The 10,923-nt window shown below is 58.2% G+C and overlaps 1 long non-coding RNA gene across 2 annotated transcripts; it reads left to right on the top strand.

The window, feature by feature from the left end:
* Nucleotides 1–6,577: 6,577 nt before the first annotated feature.
* Nucleotides 6,578–10,582, top strand: LOC135174157 (uncharacterized). 2 transcript variants are annotated; one of them, XR_010301761.1, is made up of 5 exons: nucleotides 6,578–6,892; nucleotides 7,371–7,617; nucleotides 7,713–7,880; nucleotides 8,367–8,460; nucleotides 8,866–10,582. It is a non-coding gene; the product is annotated as an uncharacterized LOC135174157 (long non-coding RNA). The 2 variants fall into 2 exon arrangements; XR_010301760.1 differs by having other exon boundaries at nucleotides 7,371–7,880.
* The last annotated feature ends 341 nt before the right edge of the window (nucleotides 10,583–10,923 follow it).

Below are 10,923 nucleotides of genomic sequence, written 5' to 3'. Positions count from 1 at the left end.
TTAGAGTGGTGAGAGGCTGGAATGGGTTGCCCAGGGAGGTGGTTGAGGGCCCATGGCTGGAGGTGGTTAAGGCCAGGCTGATGTAGGGTAGGGTGTCCCTGGGCATGGCAGGGGGCTTGGAACTAGATGGTCCTTGTGGTCTCTTCCAACCCTGACTGCTTCTATGTACCTACCTCAAAGAGAAAAGCCTGGCAGCACTGCTCACTGCATTCCTTCTTAGCACTGCTGCTGGTCTTGTCTTACTGCAGCAGCTTGCACACATCTCACTGCACGCACTGCTGCCTGCGCATCCTAAAGAGCTACAAGAAAGATGTTAAGGTTGCTGTGAACAAAATACAAGTGGGAGCACACAGATTCAGGCACCTGAAGAAACAGCAGAACCATGATTACAAGAAAAATTCTCTGTGGATAATGAAGAACTTCCCTCTCAGGAGCACAGCTGAGGAGATCACTGGTCTGTTCAGATCAGACAAGCTGCACTCTGGGCAGAGCACAGCACTCCTGACCTTCCAGTGGAGGATGCTGAGGATGGCAGCAAAGCCAGCACAGGATGGCACACACACCATTCCTTCTCCAGTACCCACAAGAGACAGGTGTTTCCTGTAAGAAACAGAAGATTGAAGGAGAGGGAGGCAAGCAAAATGCTGAGGCAAAGCACCACCCTCTGCCAACTGCCGGCTCAGGAACAATGTCAAAGTCTGGTTTAAGCAGTGCAGAAGCAGCCCAGAAACAAGACCAGGACTTGACCTCCAGCTTTAAGCATATCTTAGGAAGAAATTCTTTACACAGAGGGTGGTGAGGCACTGGAACAGGTTTCCCAGGGAGGCTGTGGATGCTCCCTCCCTGGAAGCATACCAGGCCAGGTTGCATGAGGTCTTGAAGCAACCTGATCTAGCAGGAGATGTCCCTGCCCTTGGCAGAGCGAGTAGGAACCAGATGCTCTTTAAGGTCCCTTCCAACTAAAACTGTTCTAGGATTCTGTGATCCATTCCACCCTGTGTTAGACACAAACAGCCCCACAGAGAGCACCTGGGCAGACATCCAAACGCTTGTGAGTGCTAGGGAAATGTATGGGAATGAGAGTGACTGAGAATGGATGTTAGCCACGGATGCTGCCTTCAGCAGTGCGCTGTAGGTCACCACCTGTTGCCAAGGGACACCACATGGACTCCAGATGACTCAATGTGAATCCCACCAGAGACCTTTATTGCTCGTTCTGACATCATATCTATAGACTTGAGCACAGAGCACACATCTACACATTAGCATCACCTAGGCAAGCACAACCCAGTCTTTGACACACAACACCTTGTTTTGCTCATTAACCAGGTGTGCACTATCTCTCCTCTCCCGTGGGAGGCATCCTGAAGCCACAGGAGCCAAGGTCGAAATGCTCCTCAACATCTCCAAAGCCAGTATCTCCACCACCTCCCTGGTCAGCCTGTTCCAATGCCTGACCACTCTTGCAGGAAAGACTTTTCCTTATCTCCAAGCTAAACCTCCCCAGCACAACTGCAGGCCACTTCCTCTTGTTCTATCACCTGGTACTGGGGAGAAGAGACTGAGCCCCTTCTAATTGCAATCTCCTTTCAGGGATGTAGTTGTAGAAAGCAATGAAGTCTCCACTCAGCCTCCTCTTCTCAACACCAAACAAGCTGCTCCTCACAAGTCCTGTTCTCTAAGTAGCAAGCAGATCCTAAGACTTGTTCTGTTAGTAGTAAGCAGGATCACTCCTCTGACTAACTAGTACTGAGCAGTGTCAGCAACTAGCCAAGGCCCAAGAGACCACAGTGTCACATTTCAGCCTATATTTCCACACGACTAAGACTGCAGGCTGGTGTAATGCTTGTTTCAGTCCTTTGGGTCACAGGAAGGCAGGAAAGCAGAACAAAGCAATGTCTTTCAGTCTACATCTCTGTCCTCACAAAACCACTGAGAGGGTAACAGCAAAAGGCAGCTCTGCTGTCATTAGACAACCTCTGCAGCTCTTCATGAGGCTGCACAGAAAGCTTTAGCCAGGATAATCATTCAAGTCAACCATGAAAGAGGTCATAAATAGCAGGGACTGACAATGTTGCCGACCAGCAGAGGTTACAGAGAAGCTTGGATAACTGAAGTGCTCTGGAGAGAAGAGGACACAACTCTTGGCTTACTCACAAAGGGAAGAGTCCAGCTGATACTGTGCTTTGGTTTCTCAAACAGACCTGAATCACAGAATGATAGAGGTTGGAAGGGACCTCTGGAGATCATCTAGGCCAGCTCCCTTGTCAGAGCAGGTTCAACCAGAGCAGACTGCACAGGATGGTATCCAGGTGACCTCTGATTGAATCCAGGCAAGGAGATTTTGCATCCTCTTGGGCAGCCTGTTCCAGAGCAATACCACCCTCAAACTAAAGAAGTTCCTCCTTGTGTTGAGACGTAACATCATCTGTTCATGTTCATGCCCATTACCTCTTGTCCTGCTGCTGGGCACCACCAAATCCTTTTGTAAGAACAGATAAAAAAAATCCCAAACACAGAAAAGGTAGAACAAAGCAAAGCTTTTCCATGGACTCATGCCAGCCCTTTCTTTGGGAAGTTCCAGCTCAAGAGGAATTAAAGCTCCAATGAAGCCTAACGGCGCTCCCTCAGATCTACTGACTGCTACAGGATCTACAGGAGATAGATTTATCTGCCCTTATTTCTCTTTGCTCCAGTTTTTAAGGTCTAATATACATTAAACCATCTCAGGAATAAACCTGTCACCTCTAGGATCTCACTTGACACAGTTTTTTCACAGGCTCACAGGATGTTAGGGTTTGGAAGGGACATAAGGAGCTCATCGAGTCCAACCCCCCTGCCAGAGCAGGACAATCCTATCTAACACAGAGCACAGAGCAACACATCCAGACAGGCCTTGAAAGTCTCAAGAGAAGGAGACTCCATGACCTCTCTAGGAAGCCTATTCCAGTGCTCTGTGGTTCCTTCCTTCTTGTTCCAGGCTGCAGTTCTGTGCTGCCTTTCCCATTTAACTTGCTTCCCTACAGGCCAGCTTAAAGCATAGCTGCTTAAATACAGGCAGCTTCAGAAGCAACCTTGGAAGCAGTTCAGAAGCAATCTTTCTGCTGCAACATTTTGCTAGTAATTGAAGATTTCAAACCTCCTCCCTATTCTGGATATATATGGTGCATCACCATTCTTGTTCAGACTGCATTGTGGGGTCAGAAGAATCCCTTATGTGCCCCATTTAGTGCATCCAAATCACAGGAGGTGGAGGACTCTGCAAGCAGGAACTGAACTGAATTTGGGAATACTCAGAGCAGATGTGCTTCAGCTGCTGATTAGGTTGAGTCCTAGAACCCACAGCAGTGGTAGCCCAAGGTATGCCTCCAAAACACCACACATCTTGGAACCTCATCACAAACTGCTTTACTCTACAAACATATCTACTTCTTCAGCATCCTACTGCATGCTAGCATGGGGACAGCCAGACAACCCCCACTCTGTTCTCTGGCTTGCAAGTCATTCTCCTTTCATACTCTTGCCACTTTGAAAGAGAAGGAGGCTATTCAAAGGCTGTCCTCATTTCCTTTTTGCCTGACAGAGACAGGCAATATCTCATCTACTCCTGGATACTACATTATGGGCTATGAAATATTAGATGTTATTCTTTTCCTCACCAGGAAAATACTCCTGCAGAGCATTTGGAAAGAGAAATAAGGCTGCTTTCCTCTCACTAACATAATTAATAGCAATGGAGCACCAGTCATAGAATCAACCAGGTTGGAAGAGACCTCCAAGCTCAGCCAGTCCAACCTAGCACCCAGCCCTGGCCAATCAACCAGACCACGGCACTAAGTGCCTCATCCAGGCTTTGCTTCAACACCTCTAGGAACGACGACTCCATCACCTCCCTGGGCAGCCCATTCCAATGCCAATCACTCTCTCTGGGAAGAGCTTCTTCCTAACATCCAGCCTAGACCTCCCCCAACACAACTGGAAACTGTGTCCCCTTGTTCTGCTGCTGGTTGCCTGGAAGAAGAGACCAACCCCACCTGGCTACAGCCTCCCTTCAGGTAGTTCTAAACAGCAATGAGCTCTGCCCTGAGCCTCCTCTTCTCCAGGCTGCACAACCCCAGTTCTAACAGCCCAGTTTGGGTGGACACCAGGACATAGGTAAAGTGTCCAAACCTCAAGGTTCCAAGCAGTGACTGACTCTCAAAGAAACATGCATCAAGAGGAGTAAGACCTTGACAAGCTCTACAGAAGACAGCTCATAAAATCTGTGACATGTGAAATGCTTTCAGTATTTCTCCCTTAACATGACAAAAATGCCACAGCCAACAGAAATTGTAAATGAAATAGCAGCTACAGCAACCATGTGAAGCTCATCTTTAACCTCTCTGCTCTTGAGTCACCTCATTCTAATTGTGTGAAATTGTGTTCAACAGGAGAAGCCTTTCAAGAACGGAAGGACAAACATTAGGTTTGCCTTCAGAAAGAAGGCAGCCAAGAAAGGATCGGTCCCTTTGGCCAACTCTCCCCCTAGGGCAATTGTGGCACAGAGGAGCAAGAGTTCCCTTTTGTATCCCTGCTCCACGCCGTTTAGCAGCCATCAAAGAGCAGTTGCCAAAGAATCCTTCAGAAGAGGCCAAGCACAGGAGGCAACATCCTCCTAATGGCTGGAGACAATCAAGCAGTGAATCACCGAGCTGCCTGCAGCCAGCTGAAGAAAGCCTCCTCAAGAGCCCTTGGCCGCCCTGCGGGACAGCAAACGCTGCTGCTCTGCAGGACCCACGCTGCTGGGCAGCTTCCTTCAACAGCCTGCTCCTGGCACAGAGGCAGAGAAGCAGAGAATGGGCTGGGTCGGAAGGGACCTTCAGGATCATCCAGTTCCAGCCTCTTGCCATGGGCAGCGACACCTCCCACCGGCACAGCTCGCTCAGACCTTGAGCCCCTCCAGGCAGGAGGCAGCCACAACCTCCCCTGGCAACCTGTGCCAGCCTCTGCCCACCCTCACTGCCAAGGATTCCTTCCTCACCTCCACTCTCACTCTCCCCTCTGCCAGCTCAGAGCCACTGTCCCTCATCCTGGCGCTCCCAGCCCTTGTCACAGGTCCCTCCCCAGCTCCTCTGGAGCCCTTCAGGCACTGCAAGGCTGCTCTAAGGTCTCCCTGGAGCCTTCCCTTCTGCAGGCTGCACAGCCCCAGCTCCCCCAGCCTGGCCCCGCAGGGGAGGCTCTGCAGCCCTCCCCTCACCCTGGTGGCCTCCTCTGGACCCTCTCAGCAGTTCCAGCTCCTCCCTGGGCCGGGCACAGCAGCACTGGAGGCAGTGCTGCAGGTGGAGCCAGGTAGATACTCACAGAGCAGCCGTGGGGTGGCAGGGAGAGGAGCCAGAAAAGGGCCCGGGCTCAGCACTGCTCTCATCTGCTGCTGCCAGGAGAGTGCCAGCCCTGAGCCCTGAGCCTCGCTCGGTGCCAGTCCCCTGCAGCCTCTGCCTCTGCTCCCCTCCCTTTCCTGTCTCCTGGTAAGAGACTGAAGGCAGCAGAGGCAGCTGGGGGAGCTCAGCCCTTGCACCAAACCGTTTCCCCAGCCCCGGTAATTAAGGGCGGGTTACGCTAATGAGGGAGCCTGAGGCCGTGGGGTCTCCCTGGGGCCAGAGCCGTCAGCAGCCGCTGAGTGCCGCAGCTGCCCTTCAGGCCTGCTGTGAGGGCAGCCACGGCCGCGGCTGGCACCGTGCGGGGCCCCGAGCCGCTCAGCACGCCCCGGGCCCTCGGCTGGGCTCTCTCGGCCGCACGGCGCTGGGGCCGCAGGCTCTGCCCGCCTCAGGCGCAGCGGGGCCGGGCCGGGGCTGGCTGCAGCCCGAGGCGGTGCCAGGCACCGGCAGCACTGCAGCCCCCAGGGGGCGCTGCGCGGAGCGGGCGGAGCGCGGGAGGGAGGGGCGGGGAGGGGCTGGCCGCGGGGGCGGGAGCGGGTGGGGCGCGAGGCGCTCCGCAGCCAATGGGAGGCTGCGCTCGGCCCTTGACCAATCAGCGCGGGGGGCGTGGTCGGCGGCCCCGTTGGAGAGTGCTGCGGAGGAAGCAGCCGGAGAGGGGCGCTGGGAGCTGGCAGCGGAGCGGGACCGGAGCGGCTGCGGTGAGTGCCTGGGGGCGGCGTGTGCCGGGGCCCCGGGGGCTATGTCAGGCCGGGTGGGAGTGTGCTGGGGTCCTGCTGCCTGCAGGAAAGCCCTGGGGGTGCTGGTGGAGAGCAGCCTGCGGGCCTGGGCTGGCCGAGCTGCAGCAGGGGGTGCGCAGGCAGCCCCCGCTCCGCTCTGGGCCCGGGTGGGCTCTGCCGTTGCGGGGCGCCGCTGGCCGCCGTTGCGGGGCGCCGCTGGCCGCCGTTGCGGGGCGCCGCTGGCCGCCGTTGCGGGGCGCCGCTGGCCGCCGTTGCGGGGCGCCGCTGGCCGCCGTTGCGGGGCGCCGCTGGCCGCCGTTGCGGGGCGCCGCTGGCCGCCGTTGCGGCCCTAGAACAAGAGGCCCCTTCCCGGGCAGAGGAGTTTGTGTGGCTGACGCTGGTGCTGTGTGCTCAGCTGACTGCCTCCTCCTGCCTGCAGGACGAAGCTCGGAGTCTCAGCCCCACAGCCGCCAGTGAGGCAGGGGAGCAAAGCAGGAGCCTGCAGCACCGAGAGGCGGCGGCGAGCGAGGCTCTTGAGACGCCTGGCAGCGGCTCCGGGGGCAGAGCCGGCCCGGCCCAGGCGAGCCTCGCCGCGGCCCTCGGCGGCTGCCGTCCGACTCCGTCCCGCCGGCGGGAGCCGCCCCGAGCCCTGCAGGCGTCCGGCCGCGGTGCTCGGCGCCGGTGGCTGCCGGTGGAGCCCAGCGGCAGCGAGACGCCAGCGGCGGCAGCCTGCATCGCCTCTGCTTCTCCCAGCCGGCAGAGGTGAGTGGCAGAGAGTCGGCGCCCAGGGGCTGGGGGCGAAGGAGCAGTGGGGGTGGGCAGTGCCCCGTGGCAAAGCTGCCACGGCCTCGGCTGGCAGAGCCGGCAAAGGGCAGCACGGGCACAGCTGAGGGGATTTTCCCAGCTGGGGCCAGGCTCTGGCTGCCTTTGTCGGCCTCTCCATAGCCCCTTAGAGGATCCCTGAACTCTGAGGGGCTCAGATGAGCCATGGACATTGCTGGCGTCCTTCAGAGTCAGGCCAGAGTCCAAGGGGCAGAGCCTCAAGCAGAAAGCCCTCAGCAGAGCTGCAAACCATTGCTGCTGTCCTCTGCCTGCAGAGAGGGCACTGGGAGGGGAGAGGAACCTCCATCCATCAGCTGCACGGTTGCAGCCCCCAGCTCCTGCCCATGCCACGTACAGGCCCTGTCCTGTCCCTGCAGCCCTCGCTAACGTCTCTCTCTCCATCTCTCTCCCTTGAAAGGCTGCAATGACATCCCCCAGCAGCCTGCTTCAGGCGAAGCTGAAGAGCTGTAGCTCAGCCTTCCTTTGTGGCAGAGCTGTTCCAGCTCCCTGTCTCCTTCTGTGGCCTTCTCTGGACCCGCTCTTAACTGGTTGATGCCTTCCCTGTGCTGGGGAGCTGGATGCAGCAGGTGAGGAGGAGCCACAGCAGAGTGCAGTGGAAGGGCAGAATCGCCTGCCCTGCTCTGCTGAGCACTTTGAAGAGCCAGGTAATGACACAGTGCCTTGAGTCAAAGCCTCTTTCCTCCTGTGTGCTTCTGCCTGACCTCTCCCTGCTCATGGAACTCCGTTTCTGTGACAAAAGGTCCTGCAGCTGCAGCAGGAGCTTGTGCACGCTGGCAGAGTGCAGCCTCTGGCAGAGTCCTCCCACGAAGCCCAGAAGCTTTCCAGCAGCTGCCTGCAGCAGAAGAGCAGTGAGCTGCAGAGGGAGGATGTCAGTTTGCAGGAGGAGCTGGAGAGATCTGAAGCTAAGGTATGGAGAAAGCCTCTCTCTTGGCAGCAGGTGGCTGCCCTACAGCTGTCTGAGTGCACTCGAGCCAACTGTGCCCCAAGAGCAGAGGGAGTGACCTGGGAGTGACTCAGCTTTGTTTTGTGAGCCTGGGGCCTGCAGTTAGAGAGGTGCCTGAGAGTGAGGTCCCTTTGTCCATCACTGGAGCAGGAGGACAGGTGTATTTATTTCCCAGCACTGCTTCTGGGTCTGACACAGCAGGGCAGAACCTGCAGGGCCACCTGGAGGATGCCTGCAGGGGAACTGCATCTGTCCAAGAGCTGGCAGGAGGCCTGCAGCGGTGAGGAGCTCCGAGTGGAGCCAGGCTCTGCCCTCTGTGTTCTTGTGTCCCAGCAAGGCAGCACAGGGTGGCCAGAGCTGCTTTTGCTGTAGGGGAGGTTGTGTCCCAGGCTTCTCTGGGGCTTTGTGCTCTTGTGCACCTCTGTGCTGAGGCCTGTGCTTGCTTGTCAGGGTCCAAGGTGAACATTGCAGGCTGAGCAGCACAGCCCAGGAGCAAGCCAGGAGCACTGCAGCCCTTCATAAAGACCTGCAAGCTGCTGCCTCGGTAAGCCAGTCAGAGCCTGGTTGCTTGGGGGCTGGTGTGGGGTGGTTTGGAGGCGAGGTGCTCCTGGAGAGCCTGGGAGAGATGAGTTCCTCTGTTCTGCTGCCTGGAGGCTGCTCTCCTGGCCTGCTGCCCAGCTGTGTGGCTTTGAGAGTTGTGTGGTGAGATGGTAGCAAGTGCCAGGCAATGGCATCCTTGTGAAGGAGTTGGCAGGGATGCTGCAGTTTGGAGCAGGGCCGAGGCTGGGAGCTCAGGCAGCACTTGAGGCAGTGCTGTGGGACAGGGATTTGGTACTTTTGGCTGCAGGCTTTCCTTGGGCTCTGGTGCTGCTGGGTGCTTGCCCCTGGAGGCCCAGAGCGTGACAGGAGTTGTTTAGTTGCCTGCACTGTGCTCACCTTCCTGCTCCAGTGCCTGTGGATGCCTTGGCCAGAAGGTGCAGCTCCATCCTGCAGCGAGCAGACCTCCCAAGATGAACGTCCAGGACTCAGAAGGGACTCACTGCCAGTGCCCAGAGCCGGAGGACCTGGCCTCGATGGCAAGCTGCAGGGAGGCATTCCTGGCTGGAGCGTGGCAAAGAGAGTTGGCCGTGGGCAGGCACAAGGTAGCAGGCCTGGCTGTGTGCTGCTCTCCAGCAGTGCCCCTGAGTGGAAGCGGAGCTGAGCCCAGCTCTGCTGTGCCCCCGTGCAGGGAGCTGCCTGCGAGCAGAGCCAGGCCTGGCCCTGGAGCTTGCAAGGTGCTTCTGCACATCAGCCCCTGGGCTTCCAGAGCTGCACAGGGCCTGGCAGGTGCAGGCTGCCTGCAGTGCCCCTGGGAGGGCAGGAAGGCTTTTCTGCCTGCCTTCAGGGAAAGCTGAGGCCCTGCGTGTGGGGTGTGGTGCTGGGGGCAGTGCTGGCTGCTGTCACTGACTGCTGGCCCATGGAGCACGGCACAGCTGTGCTGCCTGCATGGGCACATGGCACAGGCCAACTGCTGCCTGCAGGTTGGAGGTGCTTCTGGATGAGGCAGAGCTGAGGCCAGGGACGGGGAGAGAGAGTGAATGGCAGCTGAGTGTCCGTGAGAGGGAGAAGCAGCAGGATGCAGGCCACTGTGGTCTGGAGGAGCAAGGAGCAGCAGCCCAGCTGAGACAGAGCTGGAGACAGGACAGGGAGACAGAGCTGAGGCAGGTGAAAAGAGAGGGAAAGAAAGCAGCAATGCTAAAGGCAAAAACCAACGAGGAGAGAAAAAGTGAGGCAGAGAAAGAGTGGGAGAGAAAGAAGGCAAAAGAAAAAGCACCACAAAAGCTCTGCCAGAAGACTGCTCTGGTTTGGCCCAGCCCTGGCCAGTCTGTGCCACCTGATCAGCAGGCCCTGTGCTGGCTCTGGCCTCTGCTCCAGCCTCACTCTTCTGCAGAGCCACAGCAGAGTGGAGTAGGAAGGGAGAGGAACCTCCCTCGCTCTGCTGGGCCCCCTGCAGGTTTGAGCAAGGACAGGAGTGAGAGGCAGCAGCACCTGGCCTGCTGGGGACTCCATGTCCCTCTCCCCACTGCTAATGAAGCACAAGGCTGAGATCTTCCCCACTCTGCTGCTTGGGCCACGGAGAAGCAGTCGCAGGCTGCTGGCCTCAGCTGAGCTGCAGCAGCTGCAGGAGGCAGGGTGAGAGCAGGGGCTGAGGCCAAGCAAGTAAGGCTCAGCTCTGGAGCTGCTCCTGAGTGCCCCTGGGGTGGAGGAACCTTTGCATCTACTCTGCCTTGCAGTGGCTTCTGCTGCTGGGCATTGAGCCCAGAGGAGGCAGGGCAGGGCTGTGCCACAGCAACAAAAGGTTACTCTGGAGAGCTGGAGGGTTTAATTTGGAGAGTGGGAAGCATTCAGCCTGGGCCTGGGCTGCAGCCCCCAAGGGGCAGAGCGGATGAGGGTGAGGCTGGCCCAGGCTCAGGAAGCTGCCAGGGCAGGGTCAAGAGAAGCTGCAGGCAGCAGCAGACATTTTGCACTGAGCTGAGCTGCAGGACTGGATGAAAAAGCTGAAAGCTGAGCTTTGTGCTGGCCTAGGCAGCGGTGGGGAGCAGCGGGAGGGAAGCTGCTGGGGGCACAGCAGGGCTGCTGCAGAGGCTGAGGTGGGGCAGGGGCAGGCGGCAGCAGAGTGCCCGGAGCTAAGCTGGGGCAGAGGGGAAGAGCTGCTGCTGCCTTTGCTGCTCTGCCTCTCTCTCGGCCCTTTTCCTCCTGCCCCTGTCTCAGCCCCTGCCCTGCTCCTCTCTGCCTCCTACCGCCCAGCCGGCGGAGGGGGTGGGGGCGGAGTCAGAGAGAGGGGCGGGGGGGTGGGGGCGGAGTTAGGCGGGGGGGCGGAGTTAGACAGGCAGGGGAGTGGGGGAGGAGGCAGGCGGGGGGGTGGGGGCGGAGTTAGGCAGGCGGGGGTGGGGGTGGAGTTAGTGAGGCGGGGCGGTGGGGGCGGAGTTAATGAGGCGTGGGGTGGGGCCGGAGTTAAGCAGGCGGG

This window comes from Pogoniulus pusillus, unplaced genomic scaffold (assembly GCF_015220805.1).
Source record: "Pogoniulus pusillus isolate bPogPus1 unplaced genomic scaffold, bPogPus1.pri scaffold_47_arrow_ctg1, whole genome shotgun sequence".
NCBI classification, from domain to species: Eukaryota; Metazoa; Chordata; class Aves; order Piciformes; family Lybiidae; genus Pogoniulus; species Pogoniulus pusillus.
Note: the sequence above shows the minus strand (reverse complement) of the source record. Positions and strands in the feature narration are given on the sequence as shown.